This window comes from Monodelphis domestica, chromosome 8 (genome assembly GCF_027887165.1).
Source record: "Monodelphis domestica isolate mMonDom1 chromosome 8, mMonDom1.pri, whole genome shotgun sequence".
Taxonomy (NCBI): Eukaryota; Metazoa; Chordata; class Mammalia; order Didelphimorphia; family Didelphidae; genus Monodelphis; species Monodelphis domestica.
This window is the reverse complement of record NC_077234.1, coordinates 9,642,909-9,655,048: the sequence shown is the minus strand read 5'-3', so window position 1 is coordinate 9,655,048 and position 12,140 is coordinate 9,642,909. Positions and strand designations below refer to the sequence as shown.

The 12,140-nt window shown below is 47.7% G+C and overlaps 1 long non-coding RNA gene across 1 annotated transcript in view; it reads left to right on the top strand.

The window, feature by feature from the left end:
* Positions 1–12,140, top strand: part of LOC103105635 (uncharacterized) — a 28,091-nt gene that overhangs the window by 6,981 nt on the left and 8,970 nt on the right. The window contains exons 2-4 of the long non-coding RNA XR_001624498.2: positions 9,280–9,435; positions 10,336–10,623; positions 11,082–11,306. This is a non-coding gene — a long non-coding RNA (uncharacterized LOC103105635). The remainder of the gene's footprint in view (positions 1–9,279; positions 9,436–10,335; positions 10,624–11,081; positions 11,307–12,140) is intronic.

Here is a 12,140-nt window from a genome sequence, read left to right as displayed (position 1 = left end):
GCACCAAGTATGAGTGCTGGAAGGGAGCACCAGGGCCCTCTGGGAAGGTGCACAAGAGGACCGGGTGGGTGCCTAGGCAGAGGAGCAGGCAGGTGCTGGGACCCTCCGATCTCTGCTTGAAGACCTCCCCTCCAAGGCGGGGACCCCCTGCCTACCAGGGCAGCCTGTTCTGTTTCGGAGCCGCGATTTGGGCTGTTTCTCTCTCCCAAGTACAACTGGACCTCTGTCGCCTCGGGGACTTGCAGCGCGGAGGCTCAGGGGTATCCCTGCTGCATCACCCCTTGTTCGGCTCATCCTATCCATCTCCTAGCCACGGCCTGTGGCCTCCAGAAGTGGAGGAGCCTCATTGCTGCCTCTGCCCAGGTCACGGCTGAAGCCCCCTGGCGCACATGCAGACCTCTGGCGGCCCTCAGGGCCTCGAGCCCGACCCCAACGCTTTGGCCTCCTCCTCCTCCCTCCAGGCGTGGCCAACAGCTCTTACTGCACCCCTCCAGGGCCGTGACGTCATCTTCTCCGGGCCGGTAGGAGGGCGCCCATTGGCCAAAGCCTTGAGCGAGCTCTCAGCGTACTTGTTCATCCTCAGAGTTAGGCCGGACCACTCCCCGCACTAAGGTGTCTTAGAGTCGTGCCGCTGGAGGGGAGAGGCAGAAGCACTCATCCCAGGAGCGGGGCTTGTCTGCCTGGTGGGGGACCCGAAAGGGAGAGATGGCCAAAGGCCCGGCGCCCCTTCCTCGTCAGGGCTCGTCTGCACCCGAGGGCTCCATGAGGCAGGACCCCCTCTCCTGCTCCTGGGCGGCTCGGAATGCCTCGTGCCCGCCGCTGGAGACGGCGCTGGCTAAAGCGAGTGGCCGGGAGATCGCCCGGAAGATCACTTATTTCCGGGCTCCCCATGACGTCTTGGGTCGAGCTCCTTGCCTGGGGCTCTCCCGCCTTCCTTCTGCCCACAGAGCGGCCCAAGGCGCCGGCTTCCTGCTTTCCTGCAGCCAGCGGCTGAACCTGGCCAACTGGGGGCTCGGCGGGCGCAGATTCGGCTGCTAACGAATGCCAAGAACGGAGCGAACCAAGTCAGGGACTTCTTTCCCCCAACAATAAGAAGGCTGGCGGGAGCTGGCTGGTGGGGTGGGAAGCCTGCAGCAGGAAGCCGGCGTTCTGACGTTGTACAGCCCGAGAACGGAGTCAGAGAGAAGCGAAGGGCCGCCCCCACACCCAGAGTCCTTTGCCTCCGGGCCCAGGCATCCCTCTTTTCTCTATATCTCCTGCCTCCTCAGGGGATGGAGGGGGGACCCTGGGCTTTCTAGGGCTCTCTTGGGGGCAGAAGCATGGACAGCTGTATGAGCCTGGCCACAGATTGGGCGTGCGCCTGCTGCCTCTGGCATCTGAGGCTCCCAGACTACCTGGGTGACTTTGGACAAGTCACTGCAAATCCCCGGGCCTCAGTTTCCCCGCCTGTCAGATGTGGGGCTTTGGGTCAAGGCCCCTGGGATCCCTCATTCAGAGGTTTATCCCCGCTTTGGACCAGCACACAAGTATTTTCAGGATGGATTTGCCAGAACTACTGCTTTGTGCTAAGGTGAAGCTAAGGGCTGTGCAATTTTAGGCAGGATTCCACTCACTTTGCACTCTGATCCAAGAGCCCTGCTGCCTTCCCATGGCCTCTGAGTTCAAATCCAAAGCAACAGGAGCTTCATCTTGCGCTTCCAGGTTTATTCAAGCCAAACCAGCCTCCACAGTGTTTCTCATAGAAGACATCGTACCTCCAACCTCCACACCTTTGCCCAAGCTGGCCCTTATCCCTGGCAGGCACTCCCTCCTCTTCTGACCATGCCTAGCTTTTGTCAAAGTGCCGCGCAGGTGTCACCTCCCACACGGGGCCTTTCTGGAGACTTCCTTTCTCCACCCAATATGCTTATGACGACTCAGTTTACACTTTCTGCTGACCTAAATACGTCACCCCAAAATGTGTGTGAGTGCCCACATCTCCCCTAGCAGAGAGGGGGTCCTTGGGGGCCAGGGAATGCTTCCTCTTTGCCATTGTACCCCGCCGGCACCCAGCACAGGGCCTGGCACACAGGGGGTACCTCTTCCATGTGTGTTGGCACCATCTCCATCAGTGGGAGGGAGGAAGAGAGGGAGGGCCGCCCTGAAAGGAACCATCGTGGCCCCGGAGTGCACTCTTAGTCAATCACTTATTCGGCTCCAATTCCCGGGATCCCAGTGGCTGTTTCTGAATGGAGGCCTTGCCTCGGAGGGAGTTTGGGTTACAGACTCAGGAAGCGGCTGCCGAAGATGGCGGCCGAAGGATACAGAGGAGAAGGTGAAGACATGAGCCAGGAGATGTTTGGGGAAGGTGAGGCCTGGACCAGGGTCGGGGCAGAGACGTCCGCAATCCAGCTCCATCGCTTTTCAGAAGGGGAAACAGAGGTACAAGAAGGTGGAGGAACGTGCCGCGTCTGGGGCATCGTTGGGGCATCAGCTTTAGCCTGGCCATTTAGAGCCTGACCCAGTGTTGGGCACACAGAGACGTTCCATGGATGCTGGCCATTTTGCCAGATTCCCAGGCCAAGAACCAAGGGGCAGCCTTACCCCAGGGCAATGGTCAGTAAGCTCTTCAGCGCTGACCGAGCCCTCGAAAGCCAGTCAGCTTCCACGGAGTCCTCCTCAGTCGCCTCCCCATAGCAGGAAGGGGAATCTGGGCTCCCAGATGGCCTTCCCACACCAGAAAGGGCTGGACCCCAAGACCTCGTGGTCCGTCATATTTTGTCCGAAGGCCAGCCGGGCAATCGGCCACTGAAGCAGTCATTCAGAGGCTGCCGTGTGCCAGGCACTGGCTGCCACTGAGGCTATAAGACTGAAGTGATACTCTTCTTGGCTTCAAGGCGCTTACCTTCTAATAGGTCAACCTACCAGTATTTCTTTAAACCCTCAACTTGTAACTTAGAATCAATATTGTATCGATTCCAAGGCAGAAGAGCTATAGAGGCTAGACAATGGGGGTTAAGTGACTTGCCCAGGGTCACCTAGCTAGGAAGCATCTGAGGCCAGATTTGAACCCAGGACCCCCATCTCTAAGCCTAGCTCTCAATTCACTGAGCCATCCAGCTCCCCCCCCCCAAGTATTTAGTGAAGAACTGATTATATTCTAGGCATTGGAGAAGCAAAGACAACATTCCCCCCCCATCTTTGCTTTTGAGGAGTTGGATGAATAAGTCAGCAGTTAGAAAGCACCTACTCTGTGCCAGGGACTGTTTGTCATGCTGGGTGGGAAGGAATAAGCCCCTGGGTAGTTTCTTCTTGGATCTCAGCCATAGGGCTACTCTCCTATGGCGTGCAAGAAAAGTCTTGAGTCAGATTGGGACAGAGTATCTCCCTAAAATGAGAATTATGGATGTTCCAAATCATTGCAGTGAGTCTAGGAAAACATAACTTACTGTGAAGGATTCAACATGATCAAAGAAAAAAATGCCAGCAAATAATCAGCCTTTGTATTCTTGAAATGCAGAATTGGAAGCAGCCCATTTCCCAGTAGCAGGAACTGAAATCCAGTTTTAGATCCTTCTTTTGGATGCCCCCTTCCTCTTTCCTTCCACGTCCTCCTACCTTAGCCCCACCCAGGTCCTCTCAACAGCCAAATGGGAAAAAAAAAGTTGCTTTGCTCTCCCTGAACTCTTAGAAAACCAACCAGCATGATCTGAGCATGTGAAGAGAATTCCAGCCTCCTCCCAGGATTTCATTATCTGAGTTGGAAGAGACCAGCACTTCCAACATGAACCGGACCAGGAGTATCCCTGCAAGTGGTCCTCCAGCTTCTCCCTGGAATGGACCTGGAGCCTAAATATTTCTCTTTACCACTTCTGCTCTTTGCTCCTAGACTGGGGCCAAGTGGAGGGAACCACAGTCCATTTTTGATTGTTCAAATACTTAGATGCAACTCTCATACTCTAAACCCACTTTCCACTCTTCTTTGGTCTACACAGTCCCACTTCGCACTTCTTTCAGCTATCGAATGCCCTGATGTTGGGTCCAGCTCCCATCTGAATGGAGCCAGAGACCATCTTTTTGGTCTTCCAAACCTTTTTACCACTCTGTTGACTTCTAGAGAGCCAAAACTCCCAGGTCATTTTCAGGAAAGCTTGTACTTGTGAAGTTAATTGTGGGAGCTTAAGTGTAAGACTTTCAAGTCAAATCGGATTCTATAACTCCAGCCCTGTGTTTTGGTCTTTTAGAAGCACTGCTCGCTCAGTCATCTATCACATTAGAACTCTATTCCACCTTTGCATCACTGGCAAAATTGGTGTGCATCCTGCTTTGCCTGTATTAAAGTCATCAATACAAAAGCTAAGGAGCAGATTCCTAGAGGACACGTTCCAAGTTGACCTGGGGCCATCTGCCCATTCCATTGGAATCGACCTGACTTAGTATCCTTTCCATCAGAGAGACTATGGAGAGATTTGATTATTTCTCTCTCTGATTTCCCAGTTTGGTAACCAATGAAAAGGTGAAGTTTCGTGAATGTCGTAGATCTGGTTATGGGAGACGATCATACTTAGAGCTAGCAGGGATCCTGGAAGTCCATTAGACAAAGGACCATAATTCTAGAGTTTTAGGGACCTGGAAGATCATTTAATCTAGTAATCTTTGCAGATGAAGTAACTGATGGCCAGGGCAACCCCATGACTTCCCTTAGATAGCCATTTGTCTACAAATTCTGTTTTTATGTGAAGTCTCTTCCCTAGGCACTCGACAACCCTTGTCTTCAGTGGTTTGTCTCTTGGGTGTGACTGGGTACATGTCTCCTTCACTTCCTACAGAGTAATGTTGCAACATCCCTTCCTGCTTTCTTACCAATTGAAGAAAAAAGTAGAGATCATTGGGAGCCTGGAGAGGATGCTCTAACCAGTCAATACTCTCAAACTCTTCCTAACATGGATTTCCTGGAGAGGCTCAGCAGGAAGAATAGCTGGTGGCAGACTTTAAAATTTTATTTCATATTAAAAAGAGTCTTTGCATAGGGAGATTTGTTGAGAAATGACTCCAATTTATTTTGGTGAACCAATGCCTATAAGCTTGCATCTACACACAGCATGTTCCTGTACATGTAAGAAGTTCCCTTTGGCATATGCAGAAAGGTAACTTGGGTAGGTTGACCAGGTCTTTGTTTCTAGGTTCCAGAATTTAGAGAATGTTGACCAAACTTGTTATTTTCAGTGTAAAAGCAACTGAATGAATTTGGTACCTAATTTTCAAGATTTATTTTCTTTTCTTCCTTTCTTCCTTCCTTCCTTTCTCTCTTTCTTTCCTTCCTTCCTTTCTTTCATTTTTTTCTCTTTCTTTCCTTCCTTCTTTCTTTCTTTGTCTCTCTATCTCTCTTTCTCTTCTTTCTCTCTTTCTTTCTTTCCTTTCTTCTTTCTTTTTTGTCTCTATCTCTCTATTTTTCTCTTTCTTTCTTTGTTTCTTTCCTCCTTCCTTCCTTCCTTCTTTTCTTTCTTTCTTTTTTACCTCTTTCTTTCTTTCTTTTTTCCTTCCTTCCTTTCTTTCTTACTCTTTTCTTTCTTTCTTTCTTTCTTTCTTTCTTTCTTTCTTTCTTTCTTTCTTTCTTTCTTTCTTTCTTTCTTTCTTTCTTTCTTTCTTTCTTTCTTTCTTTCCTTCCTTCCTTCCTTCATTCCCCTGGACTCTCTGTAGGGAGATACTTGGTGAGGAAACACATTTTCAATGACTTGTGAAAGTATGAGGAATTGTCTGGAACACGGAGGGGTTAACTACTGTCAAAGCTCACATAGCCAGCATGTAGTAAAAATGGGAACCCATGTCATGTTGACTCCTAGGTCAGCTTTCCACTCACCAGAATGTATCTGTTCTATTTCCTCTCCTGGCTCCTCTTCTGACTCCTGTTACTTTCTCTATCATGCCACAGAAGGATCTTCACTCTAGAAGTTCCCTCTACTCTGGGATTTCTCACACTAGAAGTACCTCCATCCTGAAAAGCCTCTGATTGATATTTCTTCCCAGAACCTCCACCTAATGAAAAATGTCCCCGGCAGTCATATCTTCATTCCTTTCCAGGGGCTCCTCCTGGCTCTCTGGACTTTTCTGCCACGCGACCATGACTGCCTTCTCTCTCTCTCCTCTATGCCAGTTCCTCTTTTGCTGTTGTCTTCCCCCATTAGAATGTAAGCTTCTCGAGGCATGGGCTTATTTCTGCTTGTATTTGTATTGCCAGGCTTAGCCTGATGCCTCCCAGCAGAAAGGATGTGTGTAAGACATGTTAGTTGACCTGATTCACTAGCTGCATGGCCCTTCGTTATTCTTAGGAAGAAAAATGAATTAAAACACGAAGCCCCCTGATAGAAATGCTATCGCTTCACCCACATCTCTGCTGGCTACCTACCAAGCGGGCTTTTTATTGCCCTCTGATGGCCTGCCCTGTGACTGCTTTACCAGCCATCTCTGAGCAACAGCTCTCTGTCCTCCTCCTTGAAAATGGTTTTCCTGCCCCTTGCCGCGGGATTAAGAGTCAGCTTAGGGCTCCAGTCAATCGGCGTTGATTTAAAGAGTCCCTGAGTACTAGGCACCCTGCTAAGTACAAGAGCCCCCAAGGAGCTCACAGCCTAACTGAAGGAGTCACTGTGCCAACAAGTCTGTACACATAAAATATATACGGGGTAAATAACGACAATGACAGCAGTAACAACGAGGAACGCTTCTACGGTGCTCGCTGCGTGCCAGACGGCTTGACAGATCTCTCACCCAGATCCTCACAACAACCCTGGAAGGGAGATACTATTATGATCCCCATTTTGAAAATGGAGAGACAGGTTAAGCAACTTGCCCAGCCTCACACAACTGGTAGATGTTGGAGGCCAGGCTGGAACTCAGGTCTCCTGGATGCAGGCCCAGTATTCTAGCTGTGGAATGTGTGTGGTGGTGGCAGAAATTGGGGTTTGGGCCAGGGCAATGGGGATGAGGGGACGGAGCATTCCAAGCATGGCGGACACTCCATGCAAAGTCACAGAGATGAGAAACGAAGAGCTGTGCTCAGGGAAAAGCAAAATGGCCAGCTTGGAGACAGTGTAAGAGGGAGTCCAATGAGCTGAATTTCCAAGGAAGCCAGTCCTTGGAGCCTTGGGCTTTCTACCATTTTTCTCTACTTGTTTCTTAATTCACGTAAGTGTCTGGCCAGCAGGTCCCAGCAGATTCTGCCCTTCACTGGCCTCTTCTCCATTTGGCATCATTATGGCCAAATACCCTTAAGCTCCTTGGAAGGGCTGACTCCCTGGACCGCAGGGAGCAACACCATCTTCCTGACCCTGCCAGGCCTTTCGTCATGGCCCCTCTACTGCTCCCTTAGTCTCCCCGTCCTCCTCCGGCCCACTGCAGGCAATCAGCAGGGCAAACTGACAAAGCAGCGTTCTGCTGCCCTGGCAGTTTTGAGAGCAAGATCAGATGAGCAGAGAAGAGAACAGTTCCAATTTCTTATGTTACCCTCTAGCCCTTGGCAGCTATTCTTTGCCTTCCCAAATGGCAGTTCCTGTTGGTGCTTGTCAATCTGTGAATTGGGTCAACTCAGTGCTCAATCATTCAGGATTAGACGGGGCCATCGTTTTCTATCAGGACACCCTTCCTGGGGCCCAGAGTGTCGTATTTTAAAAGAGAAAACAAAACTGAAGAATGAGATTCCTAAAGCTCCACAAGAGAAGACCAGGGGTTACCAGAGAGAATGGGAGCTCCCCATTTTAGGTTTAGGGAAGGCGTCAAGGAACAAGGATGGGCGTCTTGTTCAAATTCTGGCATATTCGCAGGACATCAGAGCTGGAAGGGTCTTGGGAAGACACAGATCAGGCCCTTATTCAAAAAACAAACACCCTGCTACCCAGACAGTACTCCTAACTTGCCTGTGGTCATGTGGCTACAGTGGGACTAGAACTCGGGATTTCAGGTTCTAGGACAATGTCTTAGTATCTTGAAGGACTTTCTGCTACCTTCCAGAGTCACCTGTGCCTCTCTGAAAAGGAGGACTCTCTCTAGGACTCTGTCCTTTGGCTGTAACTGGAGGCAGTGGGAAAGAGCCCTGAAGTTGGGGGGAGGAGGAGGGTTCAGTCTGATTCTGATACTGGCTCTTTTCTAGGACTTTGTACCAGTCACTTATCTTCTTGGTTTCCTTCTGTACAAAGTGAGATCAGAAACTAAGCTGTACAGAAGGATCCCTTCAGGCCACCTATTGGCTGAAACAACCCCATATTAGCATGATCTAGGTGCCGTTTTATTTTTATTTTTTTAGGGGTTTTCCATTGCCTTTCAATCTGCTTTCACTGGCACTTGGGAGTGTTTGGGTTCCCACGTGGTCATACATTGGTCACCTCTTGTGTATAAGCCTCTGAGTCATAGTTCTTACCCTAAAAAAAGTCACTCCCAATCCTGGGGGCTGCTTTGTAGAAACTGATAATAACCCTTTTTCCAAAAAGAAAAGACTTTCATTTACATTATGTCATGGTGTGTGTGTGTGTGTGTGTGTGTGTGTGTGTGTGTGTGTGTGTGTGTGTGTGTGTGTGTGTGTTTATTAGCCTTTGAAGCTGATCTAGAATTTCAAATGGCTAAACTCTACATGCTCATCATTGGAATGAGCATCGTTTACTTTTAAGATCTGAACTCCAACCATATCAAAGTGTTATTCACCTCACATAGACTTTCCCTTTGCTTTCTTTCTTTATGCCACTATCTGCCTCAGTTTCCTCATCTGTAAATCAGAGACAATAATAGAACCTACCTCCCAGGTTTGAGGATAAATCGCGGTACTCTATGGAAGTTCAGCTCACAAAAGTGCTAGATAAATTGACTTCTTGTCATATTCATGCATGTGTAAACAGGGATATTCTACGGAGGAGAAAAGTCCTCCATTCACTAATTCCTTCCTTCCTTCCTTCCTTCCTTCCTTCCTTCCTTCCTTCCTTCCTTCCTTCCTTCCTTCCTTCCTTCCTTCCTTCCTTCCTTCCTTCCTTCCTTCCTTCCTTCCTTCCTTTCTTCCTTCCTTCCTTCCTTCTTTCATTAATTCATGTATTCAACAAACCCTCACTGAATGCCTGCTCTATGTTTCCATTAACACTGATTCCATAATTAACTGAAAAAGAGAAAAGTGAAGTAAGAGAGTTACAGTGTTCTTAAACTTTCCCATATTATGAACCAAAAGAGACACATCTTTACCATTTCACAATTAACTCAAAACAAAACAAAACAAAACTGTAGGGAACATAATAGCCCTTTGTTCTCCTCCCTTGTTTATTACAGAAAAAGCATTTGACTCAGTGGAACAAAGGACTGCCTTACAGGCTCCTTTACCAGAAGGTGCCTCATAGCCATCCATCAATCAAAATCATTCCAGATTTCTTAGAAGATGTAACAACAAAAGCATCCCTTTTTGATGACTCTCATGATAAACATCAGGTGAGAAATACAACAGGGAATTGGGTATTCACTCAAGGTACCATTGGTATTAGCCACTGGGATGGAGGAGATCCAACATAGGATCCAAGACTCTTTCCACACTATCAGACTAGTTGAATGGCCAAATGCAATGCAACAAGATGTCTCTTCATCAAAATCTAGCGTCTCCAGCAATCCACAAAGACCCATATATCCAGGATTTCCCAGTATGCCCTTCTCCATAGAACTCTCCAAAAGCAAAACCAACCCATAACAAAATGGACCAATGGTGACTGTCTAACAGCACATACAACCTTCTCTAGCCATTCACCATCAGTTCTTTTATACAAAGTGTGGGGGGGGGGAGACCCAATCTCATTTTAAGATGAACTACAAACCCAGTTAAGATTGCATGCCACCTTTAAAAAGACCTCAACCCCTTGAGAAAGAGCAAAATGAAGTCCAAAAGTCCAAAGTCCAAAAAATCAGTAATTGTTAAATTCTTCATATTTCCCTTATTTGTTATGGGCAACAGAGCCATGCTTCTTGATAGACAACAAATATGTTGTGGCCTAGGGCAAACCACTTAGCATTCATGGGAGGCCTCAGTTCTCTCATCTGCAAAATGAATTGGAGGTGGACTAGAGAGTTTTTAAGGTATCTTCCATCTTTAGATGAATGACTCTATGAGACAGAATGTATTTTTCACAAAGCTAATCTATAAGATCTTCCCCTTAATTGAATAAATTGAATAATTTTATAAATCAATTTCACAAAAAATTTTAAAAGGCAGTGAAAAAAGCGAAAAATAAATCACCTGATACTCAGTTTTATGGGCAGACGGTGGGTTCCTTGAAGGCGACTGTGGCGCCTGATCTTTTCTATCTTTTTTCATTCCCTCTTCCATGACATGAATGCCAGCACTCACTCATCTCTCACTTGGACTACTGTAAAAACCTTTTGACTGATCTCTCTGCCTTCAAGAGCTTCAATAGATCAATACGGTCCTGTCGGATGGATCCTTCTTTGTGCACATGTGTGCAACCTCTCAGACTGGTTAACAGCCGCCTGTATCCCAGGGACTTTGCTGGGGATACAGGGAGGAAAAACAAGAGCATCCCTGACCTCTAGGCATTTGCTGTCTATATGTATTGCTGATGAAGATTTGTTGATTGATTAAAGGATAGTGAAGAGACAGCATGTGCACAGGTAAGAGGGAGTGATGGAGGCAAAGGGGAGTTCCAGACAAGATGCTTTAGGAAAATCTGAGAAGGGAGGGAAGGCTTTCTGTTGGATTGGGACGTAAGAGAGGGCTCTGGGAGGGAGTAACCCTGGGGGGAGCCTCAATGGAAAGGAGAGATTTTCCCAGTGGAAAGGAGGAGGGAGAATGCCCTGTCCTGGGCAGTGTCTACCCAAGTCCCCATGGTGGCCAAACTCGGGTACCAGCATCTAGCTCAGTGTGGCTAAAACAGGTACTGCTCTTTGGGAAGGACACTGAGAGGCCACAATATTGGAAAGGTAGGTTTGAGCCCAAGCCAGGAAGACCTCCAGAGCCAACAGAAGAAATGTGTACCTTATCCCAGAGGCAATAGTGATCTGCTGGGGTTCTTTCAGTGGGGGAAGACTATGGGCATCCCATTTTGAAAATGCTTTTTTCTGTTGTGAAGGTGACTTAATAACTCATGATCATGAACTACAAAGGCTTGGAAGATACCTTCTGCAGTGTCAGAAAGTGTGCCCCCCCCCCAAGGAAATAAGAAGACTCCCGAAGTGATGAAGGACTGCCTGGAAAGAGATCAGGCTATCACAGGTTTGAAATGAGGAGGGAACTCGGAAGCAACTAGAAGGAATTGAGGCCAGAGAATTTCAGTGACTGGCCCAAGGTCACTTAGGTAAGTGGCAGAGTAAAGATTTGAACTCAGTGAGCACAAATTTAGTACTATGCTGCCTCTTCTCGGCACAGAGGCTACTTTAATAGTCCAGGCAAAATGTGAGGAGCACTTGAGCCAACATGGCAGTGAGTAGAAAGGAATCGGATGAATGTTGTGGGCATGATATCCAGAGGACTTTGCATCAGAAAGCGTGGGGGCTGAGGGACAGGGAAGAGTCAAATGGCTCTGGTATCCCGGGCTGTACTTGCAGTATTGGATATTAATGGTATTCTTTATAGCTGGGGGGACTGGGACTAGGTTGAGGCCATCGATATAGAGTTGAGGAGAGAGCTGGGGTTTAGGGGCATCATTATGGGTTTGGTTTTAGACGTGTGGAGTTTTATTTTGTAATTGAAGTGATTTAATTTTAGATCATCTCTGAGCTCCCCCATAATATGCTAAGAGTTACAGATAAATAGGACATCGAGGTGGGAATATCTAGCAGCGGTTGGAGATATGGGCCTCAAGCTCAGGAAACTGAGTGAGCCTGAATATATAGATTTTCAGCATGAATATATAGATCATGCATAGAAATGATCACTGGACCTCAATTACTACCGGCTCTTGAGTAACTCCATTGCTTCCCAAATAAAGTCAAAACTCCTTATTTTATTGTGCCAGATAACACCTTCCACCATTGGGTGCTACTCTGTCTTTCTAACCTTCTCTTACATTATATGCTGCCTTCTTGAAGTTATAGTAAAACTGGACTGATTGTTTCCTATTCCTGTTCTCGCTCCAGTTCCCAACCTCTCTTTACCCACTGGTTCTTTCACTAATGCTTCTAAATTTATA